The sequence below is a fragment of the Nothobranchius furzeri genome, unplaced genomic scaffold (genome assembly GCF_043380555.1).
Source record: "Nothobranchius furzeri strain GRZ-AD unplaced genomic scaffold, NfurGRZ-RIMD1 Scf119, whole genome shotgun sequence".
Lineage (NCBI taxonomy): Eukaryota > Metazoa > Chordata > Actinopteri > Cyprinodontiformes > Nothobranchiidae > Nothobranchius > Nothobranchius furzeri.
The window spans coordinates 20,001-32,500 of record NW_027223135.1 but is presented as its reverse complement, the minus strand read 5'-3'; positions in this window follow the sequence as shown (position 1 = coordinate 32,500).

The following is a 12,500-nucleotide window of genomic DNA, read 5'->3' as shown; positions in this document are numbered from 1 at the left end:
GGCTGTGCCGTGCCCCCTGGAGGTCTAAAGGATGACCAGTAGTTGTGGTTCTCGCCCCGGGACTTGGGTCAGAGTATAGCCCAAGTGGAGCACTTGTGTCGGACTAGGGAGGCTGTGCCGTGCCCCCTGGAGGTCTAAAGGATGACCAGTAGTTGTGGTTCTCGCCCCGGGACTTGGGTCATAGTATAGCCCAAGTGGAGCACTTGGGTCGGACTAGGGAGGCTGTGTCGTGCCCCCTGGAGGTCTAAAGGATGACCAGTAGTTGTGGTTCTCGCCCCGGGACTTGGGTCAGAGAATAGCCCAAGTGGGACACTTGTGTCGGACTAGGGAGGCTCTGCCGTGCCCCCTGGAGGTCTAAAGGATGACCAGTAGTTGTGGTTCTCGCCCCGGGACTTGGGTCAGAGTATAGCCCAAGTGGAGCACTTGTGTCGGACTAGGGAGGCTGTGCCGTGCCCCCTGGAGGTCTAAAGGATGACCATTAGTTGTGGTTCTCGCCCCGGGACTTGGGTCAGAGTACAGCCCAAGTGGAGCACTTGCGTCGGACTAGGGAGGCTGTGCCGGGCCCCCTGGAGGTCTAAAGGATGACCAGTAGTTGTGGTTCTCGCCCCGGGCCGTGGGTCTGAGTATGGCCCAAGTGGGACACTTGTGTCGGACTAGGGAGGCTCTGCCGTGCCCCCTTGAGGTCTAAAGGATGACCAGTAGTTGTGGTTCTCGCCCCGGGACTTGGGTCATAGTATAGCCCAAGTGGGACACTTGTGTCGGACTAGGGAGGCTCTGCCGTGCCCCCTTGAGGTCTAAAGGATGACCATGAGGTCAAAAGGATGACCAGTAGTTGTGGTTCTCGCCCCGGGACTTGGGTCAGAGTATGGCCCAAGTGGTGCACTTGTGTCGGTCTAGGGAGGCTGTGCCGGTCCCCCTGGAGGTCTAAAGGATGACCAGTAGTTGTGGTTCTCGCCCCGGGACTTGGGTCAGAGTATAGCCCAAGTGGAGCACTTGTGTCGGACTAGGGAGGCTGTGCCGGGCCCCCTGGAGGTCTAAAGGATGACCAGTAGTTGTGGTTCTCACCCCGGGTCGTGGGTCCGAGTCTGGCCCGAGTAGAGCACTTTGGTCGGCTACCGGGGGGTGTGCCGTGCCCCCTGGAGGTCTAAAGGATGACCAGTAGTTGTGGTTCTCGCCCCGGGACTTGGGTCAGAGTATAGCCCAAGTGGAGCACTTGTGTCGGCCTAGGGAGGCTGTGCCGGGCCCCCTGGAGATCTAAAGGATGACCATGAGGTCAAAAGGATGACCAGTAGTTGTGGTTCTCGCCCCGGGACTTGGGTCAGAGTATAGCCCAAGTGGAGCACTTGTGTCGGCCTAGGGAGGCTGTGCCGGGCCCCCTGGAGGTCTAAAGGATGACCAGTAGTTGTGGTTCTCGCACCGGGACTTGGGTCAGAGTACAGCCCAAGTGGAGCACTTGTGTCGGTCTAGGGAGGCTGTGCCGGGCCCCCTGGAGGTCTAAAGGATGACCATGAGGTCAAAAGGATGACCAGTAGTTGTGGTTCTCGCCCCGGGACTTGGGTCAGAGTATAGCCCAAGTGGAGCACTTGTGTCGGACTAGGGAGGCTGTGCCGTGCCCCCTGGAGGTCTAAAGGATGACCAGTAGTTGTGGTTCTCGCCCCGGGACTTGGGTCAGAGTATAGCCCAAGTGGAGCACTTGTGTCGGCCTAGGGAGGCTGTGCCGGGCCCCCTGGAGGTCTAAAGGATGACCATGAGGTCAAAAGGATGACCAGTAGTTGTGGTTCTCGCCCCGGGACTTGGGTCAGAGTATAGCCCAAGTGGAGCACTTGTGTCGGACTAGGGAGGCTGTGCCGTGCCCCCTGGAGGTCTAAAGGATGACCAGTAGTTGTGGTTCTCGCCCCGGGACTTGGGTCAGAGTATAGCCCAAGTGGAGCACTTGTGTCGGACTAGGGAGGCTGTGCCGTGCCCCCTGGAGGTCTAAAGGATGACCAGTAGTTGTGGTTCTCGCCCCGGGACTTGGGTCATAGTATAGCCCAAGTGGAGCACTTGGGTCGGACTAGGGAGGCTGTGTCGTGCCCCCTGGAGGTCTAAAGGATGACCAGTAGTTGTGGTTCTCGCCCCGGGACTTGGGTCAGAGAATAGCCCAAGTGGGACACTTGTGTCGGACTAGGGAGGCTCTGCCGTGCCCCCTGGAGGTCTAAAGGATGACCAGTAGTTGTGGTTCTCGCCCCGGGACTTGGGTCAGAGTATAGCCCAAGTGGAGCACTTGTGTCGGACTAGGGAGGCTGTGCCGTGCCCCCTGGAGGTCTAAAGGATGACCATTAGTTGTGGTTCTCGCCCCGGGACTTGGGTCAGAGTACAGCCCAAGTGGAGCACTTGCGTCGGACTAGGGAGGCTGTGCCGGGCCCCCTGGAGGTCTAAAGGATGACCAGTAGTTGTGGTTCTCGCCCCGGGCCGTGGGTCTGAGTATGGCCCAAGTGGGACACTTGTGTCGGACTAGGGAGGCTCTGCCGTGCCCCCTTGAGGTCTAAAGGATGACCAGTAGTTGTGGTTCTCGCCCCGGGACTTGGGTCATAGTATAGCCCAAGTGGGACACTTGTGTCGGACTAGGGAGGCTCTGCCGTGCCCCCTTGAGGTCTAAAGGATGACCATGAGGTCAAAAGGATGACCAGTAGTTGTGGTTCTCGCCCCGGGACTTGGGTCAGAGTATGGCCCAAGTGGTGCACTTGTGTCGGTCTAGGGAGGCTGTGCCGGTCCCCCTGGAGGTCTAAAGGATGACCAGTAGTTGTGGTTCTCGCCCCGGGACTTGGGTCAGAGTATAGCCCAAGTGGAGCACTTGTGTCGGACTAGGGAGGCTGTGCCGGGCCCCCTGGAGGTCTAAAGGATGACCAGTAGTTGTGGTTCTCACCCCGGGTCGTGGGTCCGAGTCTGGCCCGAGTAGAGCACTTTGGTCGGCTACCGGGGGGTGTGCCGTGCCCCCTGGAGGTCTAAAGGATGACCAGTAGTTGTGGTTCTCGCCCCGGGACTTGGGTCAGAGTATAGCCCAAGTGGAGCACTTGTGTCGGCCTAGGGAGGCTGTGCCGGGCCCCCTGGAGATCTAAAGGATGACCATGAGGTCAAAAGGATGACCAGTAGTTGTGGTTCTCGCCCCGGGACTTGGGTCAGAGTATAGCCCAAGTGGAGCACTTGTGTCGGCCTAGGGAGGCTGTGCCGGGCCCCCTGGAGGTCTAAAGGATGACCAGTAGTTGTGGTTCTCGCACCGGGACTTGGGTCAGAGTACAGCCCAAGTGGAGCACTTGTGTCGGTCTAGGGAGGCTGTGCCGGGCCCCCTGGAGGTCTAAAGGATGACCATGAGGTCAAAAGGATGACCAGTAGTTGTGGTTCTCGCCCCGGGACTTGGGTCAGAGTATAGCCCAAGTGGAGCACTTGTGTCGGACTAGGGAGGCTGTGCCGTGCCCCCTGGAGGTCTAAAGGATGACCAGTAGTTGTGGTTCTCGCCCCGGGACTTGGGTCAGAGTATAGCCCAAGTGGAGCACTTGTGTCGGCCTAGGGAGGCTGTGCCGGGCCCCCTGGAGGTCTAAAGGATGACCATGAGGTCAAAAGGATGACCAGTAGTTGTGGTTCTCGCCCCGGGACTTGGGTCAGAGTATAGCCCAAGTGGAGCACTTGTGTCGGACTAGGGAGGCTGTGCCGTGCCCCCTGGAGGTCTAAAGGATGACCAGTAGTTGTGGTTCTCGCCCCGGGACTTGGGTCAGAGTATAGCCCAAGTGGAGCACTTGTGTCGGACTAGGGAGGCTGTGCCGTGCCCCCTGGAGGTCTAAAGGATGACCAGTAGTTGTGGTTCTCGCCCCGGGACTTGGGTCATAGTATAGCCCAAGTGGAGCACTTGGGTCGGACTAGGGAGGCTGTGTCGTGCCCCCTGGAGGTCTAAAGGATGACCAGTAGTTGTGGTTCTCGCCCCGGGACTTGGGTCAGAGAATAGCCCAAGTGGGACACTTGTGTCGGACTAGGGAGGCTCTGCCGTGCCCCCTGGAGGTCTAAAGGATGACCAGTAGTTGTGGTTCTCGCCCCGGGACTTGGGTCAGAGTATAGCCCAAGTGGAGCACTTGTGTCGGACTAGGGAGGCTGTGCCGTGCCCCCTGGAGGTCTAAAGGATGACCATTAGTTGTGGTTCTCGCCCCGGGACTTGGGTCAGAGTACAGCCCAAGTGGAGCACTTGCGTCGGACTAGGGAGGCTGTGCCGGGCCCCCTGGAGGTCTAAAGGATGACCAGTAGTTGTGGTTCTCGCCCCGGGCCGTGGGTCTGAGTATGGCCCAAGTGGGACACTTGTGTCGGACTAGGGAGGCTCTGCCGTGCCCCCTTGAGGTCTAAAGGATGACCAGTAGTTGTGGTTCTCGCCCCGGGACTTGGGTCATAGTATAGCCCAAGTGGGACACTTGTGTCGGACTAGGGAGGCTCTGCCGTGCCCCCTTGAGGTCTAAAGGATGACCATGAGGTCAAAAGGATGACCAGTAGTTGTGGTTCTCGCCCCGGGACTTGGGTCAGAGTATGGCCCAAGTGGTGCACTTGTGTCGGTCTAGGGAGGCTGTGCCGGTCCCCCTGGAGGTCTAAAGGATGACCAGTAGTTGTGGTTCTCGCCCCGGGACTTGGGTCAGAGTATAGCCCAAGTGGAGCACTTGTGTCGGACTAGGGAGGCTGTGCCGGGCCCCCTGGAGGTCTAAAGGATGACCAGTAGTTGTGGTTCTCACCCCGGGTCGTGGGTCCGAGTCTGGCCCGAGTAGAGCACTTTGGTCGGCTACCGGGGGGTGTGCCGTGCCCCCTGGAGGTCTAAAGGATGACCAGTAGTTGTGGTTCTCGCCCCGGGACTTGGGTCAGAGTATAGCCCAAGTGGAGCACTTGTGTCGGCCTAGGGAGGCTGTGCCGGGCCCCCTGGAGATCTAAAGGATGACCATGAGGTCAAAAGGATGACCAGTAGTTGTGGTTCTCGCCCCGGGACTTGGGTCAGAGTATAGCCCAAGTGGAGCACTTGTGTCGGCCTAGGGAGGCTGTGCCGGGCCCCCTGGAGGTCTAAAGGATGACCAGTAGTTGTGGTTCTCGCACCGGGACTTGGGTCAGAGTACAGCCCAAGTGGAGCACTTGTGTCGGTCTAGGGAGGCTGTGCCGGGCCCCCTGGAGGTCTAAAGGATGACCAGTAGTTGTGGTTCTCGCCCCGGGCCGTGGGTCTGAGTATGGCCCAAGTGGGGCACTTGCGTCGGACTGGGGAGGCTCTGCCGCGCCCCCTGGAGGTCAAAAGGATGACCAGTAGTTGTGGTTCTCACCCCGGGTCGTGGGTCCGAGTCTGGCCCGAGTAGAGCACTTTGGTCGGCTACCGGGGGGTGTGCCGTGCCCCCTGGAGCCATGGGAGTGAGCTCCAGCAGACTGGTATTTTTCGGAGAACCAGGCCCACACTCCTCAGACTTTGTGCCCAGGGACAGGCCACCAAAATCGGCCGCGGCTCGTGCACTTTGCCCCTGCGTTTCTCCCAGAACCAGAGCCGGAAAAATCCCAAAATTGATGCCCAGAGATAGTCGACTCTGCCTGGAATAGATTGCCACCCAAACCCGCCAACTCACGCTGGTTTTCCGATGGCCTCACCTACTAACCCGAGCATGGTCATCGCTCGCACCTTCCAAAACCTCCAGGGGCGCAGGCACTTTTCATTTACTGGCCATAAGGCCGACCGCCTTAAGCGTTAAGCGATAAGCGAAAGGCTTAGTTTGGACTTAGTTTTTGGAGCGACGAGGTCGCCGTTTTGTCAATTCTGAACCGATTTTCACGCGGTTTTCGACTGCCTGCGCCTGGGGAGCCGCCCAGAAGCCCCAGGCAGTGTTCTGGGTGGACTTCCGGACCGGTCCGGACCCGGTACCGGCCGGGGGAACCGCACCACGCCTCTCGGGCGTTTCTACACCGATTTTCGCGGGGTTTTCGACTGCATAGACGGGGCCACCTGCTGCAGGGCCCGAGGGAGGGCCTTACTGAGCTGGGTCCGACGCAGGGCCCGGTTCCTGGAGCCCGCTGGGGGGGGGGGGGGGTTCTCTAAGGCTCACGGCGGGCTGCTGAGGGGCCGGATCGGATGCAGACAGGCGCTCCTCTGCCCAGGTCTTTGCTCCCCTGCCCCACTAGGAATGGAAGACACACTGCCAACAGCTTCTGGAGGGTGATGGGCCCTGCTGCAGACCAGGTCCGACCCAGGTTTCAGCTATCCCACCCCGCAGGGACTTAAAGACACACTGCCATCAGCTTCTGGAGGCTGCTGAGCTCTACTATAGAGCAGGTCCGACCCAGGTTTCAGCTCCTGCAGCCCACTAGGACTTAAACACACACTGCCATCAGCGTCTGGATGGTGATGGGCCCTGCTGCAGACCAGGTCCGACCCAGGTTTCAGCTATCCCACCCCGCAGGGACTTAAAGACACACTGCCATCAGCTTCTGGAGGCTGCTGAGCTCTACTATAGAGCAGGTCCGACCCAGGTTTCAGCTCCTGCAGCCCACTAGGACTTAAACACACACTGCCATCAGCGTCTGGATGGTGATGGGCCCTGCTGCAGACCAGGTCCGACCCAGGTATCAGCTCCTGCACCCCGCAGGGAATTGAAGACACACTGCCATCAGCTTCTGGAGGCTGCTGAGCTCTGCTATAGACCAGGTCCGACCCAGGTTTCAGCTCCTGCACCCCGCAGGGAACTAAACACACACTGCCATCTGCAACTGGAGGCTGCTGAGCCCTGCTGCAGACCAGGTCCGACCCAGGTTATGGCTCTCCCACCCCCCTGGGACTTAAACACACACAGCCATCAGCTTCTGGATGGTGATGGGCCCTGCTGCAGACCAGGTCCGACCCAGGTTTCAGCTCCTCAACCCCGCAGGGACTTAAACCCACACCGCCATCAGCTTCTGGAGGGTGATGGGCCCTGCTGCGGGCCAGGTCCGACCCAGGTTTCAGCTCTCCCACCCCGCAGGGACTTAAACACACACAGCCATCAGCTTCTGGGGGCTGCTGAGCCCTGCTGCAGACCAGGTCCGACCCAGGTTTCAGCTCTCCCACCCCGCAGGGTCTTTAACACACACACTGCCATCAGCTGCTGGAGGCTGCTGAGCTCCGCTATAGACCAGGTCCGACCCAGGTTTCTGCTCCTGCACCCCGCAGGGAATGAAAGACACACTGCCATCAGCTTCTGGAGGCTGCTGAGCCCTGCTGCAGACCAGGTCCGACCCAGGTATCGGCTCTCCAACCAGGCAGAGACTTAAACACACACACACACACACACACTGCCATCAGCTTCTGGGGGCTGCTGAGCTCTGCTGTAGACCGGGTCCGACCCAGGTTTCTGCTCCTCCACCCCGCAGGGACTTAAACACACACTGCCACCAGCTTCTGGAGGGTGATGGGCCCTGCTTTAGACCAGGTCTGACCCGGGATATAGCTCTCCCACCCCGCAGGGACTTAAACACTCACTGCCATCAGCTGCTGGAGGCTGCCGAGCTCTGCTGCAGACCAGGTCCCACCCAGGTTTCTGCTCCTGCACCCCGCAGGGACTTAAACACACACTGCCACCAGCTTCTGGAGGGTGATGGGCCCTGCTGTGGACCAGGTCCGACCCGGATATCAGCTCTCCCACCAGGCAGGGACTTAAACACACACTGCAATCAGCTGCTGGAGGCTGCTGAGCTCTACTATAGACCAGGTCCGACCCAGGTTTCAGCTCTCCCACCAGGCAGTGACTTAAAGACACACTGCCATCAGCTGCTGGAGGCTGCTGAGCTCTTCTATAGACCAGGTCCGACCCAGGTTTCAGCTCTCACACCAGGCAGGGACTTAAACACACACTGCCATCAGCTGCTGGAGGCTGCTGAGCTCTGCTATAGACCAGGTCCGACCCAGGTTTCAGCTCTCCCACCAGGCAGGGACTTAAAGACACACTGCCATCAGCTGCTGGAGGCTGCCGAGCCCTGCTGCAGACCATGTCCAACCCAGGTTTCAGCTCTCCCACCAGGCAGGGACTTAGAGGCACGCTGCCATCAGCTTCTGGAGGCTGCTGAGCTCTGCCATAGACCAGGTCCGACCGAGGTTTCAGCTCTCCCACCCCGCAGGGACTTAAACACACACTGCCATCAGCTGCTGGAGGCTGCTGAGCTCTGCTATAGACCAGGTCCGACCCGGGATATAGCTCTCCCACCCCGCAGGGACTTAAACACACACTGCCATCAGCTGCTGGAGGCTGCTGAGCTCTTCTATAGACCAGGTCCGACCCAGGTTTCAGCTCTCCCACCCCGCAGGGACTTGAACACACACTGCCATCAGCTTCTGGAGGCTGCTGAGCTCTGCTATAGACCAGGTCCGACCCAGGTTTCTGCTCCTCCACCCCGCAGGGAATTAAAGACACACTGCCATCAGCTTCTGGATGGTGATGGGCCCTGCTGCAGACCAAGTCCGACCCGGGTTACAGCTCTCCCACCAGGCAGGGAATTAAACACACACTGCCATCAGCTGCTGGAGGCTGCTGAGCTCCGCTATAGACCAGGTCCGACCCGGGTTCCTGCTCCTGCACCCCGCAGGGACCAAAACACACACACTGCCATCAGCTTCTGGAGGCTGCTGAGCTCTTCTATAGACCAGGTCCGACCCAGGTTTCAGCTCTCCCACCAGGCAGGGACTTAAACACACACTGCCATCACCTTCTGCTGGCTGCTGAGCTCTGCTGCAGACCAGGTCCGACCCAGGTTTCAGCTCCTGCACCCCGCAGGGAACTAAACACACACTGCCGTCACCTTCTGCTGGCTGCTGAGCCCTGCTGCAGACCAGGTCCGACCCAGGTTTCAGCTCCTGCACCCCGCAGTGGATTAAAGACACACTGCCATCAGGTTCTGGAGGCTGCTGAGCTCTGCTGCAGACCAGGTCCGACCCAGGTTATGGCTCTCCCACCCCGCAGGGACTTAAACACACACCGCCGTCAGCTTCTGGATGGTGATGGGCCCTGCTGCAGACCAGGTCCGACCCACGTTTCAGCTCTCCCACCCCGCAGGGGATGAAACACACACTGCCATCAGCTTCTGGAGGCTGCTGAGCTCTGCTAAAGACCAGGTCCGACCCAGCTTTCAGCTCTCCCACCAGGCAGGGAGTTAAAGACACACTGTCATCGGCTTCTGGAGGGTGCTGAGCCCTGCTGCACACCAAGTCTGACCCAGGTTTCAGCTCATCCACCCCGCAGGGACCTAAACACACACTGCCATCAGCTTCTGAGTGGTAATGGGCCCTGCTGCAGACCAGGTCCGACCCAGGTTTCAGCTCCTCCACCCCGCCATCACCAGCTGGAGGCTGGCTGCTGCTCCTGCACCCTGCCATCAGCTGCTGGAGGCTTCTGTTCCTCCACCCCGCCATCAGCAGCTGGAGGCTGGCTGCTGGAGGCTGGCTGCTGCTCCTCCACCCCGCCATCACCAGCTGGAGGCTGGTTGCAGCTCCTGCACCCCGCCATCAGCTGCTGGAGGCTGCCTGCAGCCCCTGCACCCCGCCATCAGCTGCTGGAGGCTGGCTGCAGCTCCTGCACACCGCCATCAGCTGCTGGAGGCTGCCTGCAGCTCCTGCACCCCGCCATCAGCTGCTGGAGGCTGGCTGCTGCTCCTGCACCCCGCCAGCAGCTGCTGGAGGCTGGCTGCTGCTCCTCCACCCAACCATCAGCTGCTGGACGCTGGCTGCTGCTCCTGCACCCCGCCATCAGCTGCTGGAGGCTGGCTGCTGCTCCTCCACCACCCAACCATCAGCTGCTGGACGCTGGCTGCAGCTCCTCCACCCCGCCATCAGCTGCTGGTGGCTGGCTGCAGCTCCTTCACCCCGCCATCAGCTGCTGGTGGCTGGCTGCAGCTCCTTCACCCCGCCATCACCAGCTGGAGGCTGGCTGCTGCTCCTGCACCCCGCCATCAGCTGCTGGAGGCTGCCTGCAGCTCCTGCGCCCCGCCATCAGCTGCTGGAGGCTGGCTGCTGCTCCTGCACCCTGCCATCAGCTGTTCGAGGCTGGCTGCAGCTCCTCCACCCCACCATCACCAGCTGGAGGCTGGTTGCAGCTCCTGCACCCCGTCATCAGCAGCTGGAGGCTGCCTGCTGCTCCTGCACCCCGCCATCAGCTGCTGGAGGCTGCCTGCAGCTCCTGCACCCCGCCATCATTTGCTGGAGGCTGGCTGCAGCTCCTGCAACCCGCCATCAGCTGCTGGAGGCTGGCTGCTGCTCCTCCACCCCACCATGACCTGCTGGAGGCTGGCTGCAGCTCCTTCACACCGCCATCAGCTGATGGATGCTGGCTGAACGCTGGAGGCTGGCTGCTGCTCCCACACACCGCCATCAGCTCCTGGAGGCTGGCTGGCTGCTGGAGGCTGTCTGCTGCTGCTCCTCCACCCCGCCATCACCAGCTGGAGGCTGGCTGCTGGAGGCTGGCTGCAGCTCCTGCACCCCACCATCAGCTGCTGGAGGCTGGCTTCTGCTCCTCCACCCCGCCATCAGCTGCTGGGGGCTGGCTGCTGGAGGCTGGCTGCAGCTCCTCCACCCCGCCATCACCAGCTGGAGGCTGGTTGCAGCTCCTGCACCCCGCCATCAGCTGCTGGAGGCTGCCTGCTGCTCCTGCACCCCGCCATCAGCTGCTGGAGGCTGCCTGCACCTCCTGCACCCCGCCATCAGCTGCTGGAGGCTGGCTTCTGCTCCTCCACCCCGCCATCAGCTGATGGAGGCTGCCTGCTTCTCCACCCCGCCATCACTAGCTGGAGGCTGGCTGCTGGAGGCTGGCTGCAGCTCCTCCACCCCGCCATCAGCTGCTGGAGGCTGCCTGCAGCTCCTGCACCCCGCCATCAGCTGCTGGAGGCTGGCTGCTGCTCCTCCACCCAACCATCAGCTGCTGGACGCTGGCTGCAGCTCCTCCACCCCACCATCAGCTGCTGGACGCTGGCTGCAGCTCCTCCACCCCGCCATCAGCTGCTGGAGGCTGCCTGCAGCTCCTGCACCCCGCCATCAGCTGCTGGAGGCTGCCTGCAGCTCCTGCACCCCGCCATCACCAGCTGGAGGCTGGCTTCTGCTCCTCCACCCCGCCATCAGCTGATGGAGGCTGCCTGCTTCTCCACCCCGCCATCACTAGCTGGAGGCTGGCTGCTGGAGGCTGGCTGCTGCTCCTCCACCCAACCATCAGCTGCTGGACGCTGGCTGCAGCTCCTCCACCCCACCATCAGCTGCTGGACGCTGGCTGCAGCTCCTGCACCCCGCCATCAGCTGCTGGAGGCTGGCTTCTGCTCCTCCACCCCGCCATCAGCTGCTGGAGGCTGCCTGCTGCTCCTGCACCCCGCCATCAGCTGCTGGAGGCTGGCTGCTGCTCCTGCACCCCGCCATCAGCTGCTGGAGGCTGGCTGCTGGAGGCTGGCTGCAGCTCCTCCACCCCACCATCAGCTGCTGGACGCTGGCTGCAGCTCCTCCACCCCACCATCAGCTGCTGGACGCTGGCTGCAGCTCCTGCACCCCGCCATCAGCTGCTGGAGGCTGGCTTCTGCTCCTCCACCCCGCCATCAGCTGACGGAGGCTGCCTGCTTCTCCACCCCGCCATCACTAGCTGGAGGCTGGCTGCTGGAGGCTGGCTGCAGCTCCTCCACCCCACCATCAGCTGCTGGACGCTGGCTGCAGCTCCTGCACCCCGCCATCAGCTGCTGGAGGCTGGCTTCTGCTCCTCCACCCCGCCATCAGCTGACGGAGGCTGCCTGCTTCTCCACCCCGCCATCACTAGCTGGAGGCTGGCTGCTGGAGGCTGGCTGCAGCTCCTCCACCCCGCCATCAGCTGCTGGAGGCTGGCTGCTGCTCCTGCACCCCGCCATCAGCTGCTGGACGCTGGCTGCAGCTCCTCCACCCCGCCATCACCAGCTGGAGGCTGCCTGCTGCTCTTCCACCCCGCCATCAGCTGATGGACGCTGGCTGCAGCTCCTCCACCCCGCCATCAGCTGCTGGAGGCTGGCTGGCCGCTGGAGGCTGGCTGCTGCTCCCACACACCGCCATCAGCTGCTGGAGGCTGGCTGGCTGCTGGAGGCTGGCTGCTGCTGCTCCTCCTCCCCGCCATCACCAGCTGGAGGCTGGCTGCTGCTCCTACACCCCGCCATCAGCTGATGGAGGCTGCCTGCTCCTCCGCCCCGCCATCACCAGCTGGAGGCTGGCTGCTGGAGGCTGGCTGCAGCTCCTTCACCCCGCCATCACCAGCTGGAGGCTGGCTTCTGCTCCTGCACCCCGCCATCAGCTGCTGGAGGCTGGCTTCTGCTCCTCCACCCCGCCACCAGCTGCTGGAGGCTGGCTGCTGCTCCTGCACCCCGCCAGCAGCTGCTGGAGGCTGGCTGCTGCTCCTCCACCACCCAACCATCAGCTGCTGGACGCTGGCTGCAGCTCCTCCACCCCGCCATCAGCTGCTGGTGGCTGGCTGCTGCTCCTGCACCCCGCCATCAGCTGCTGG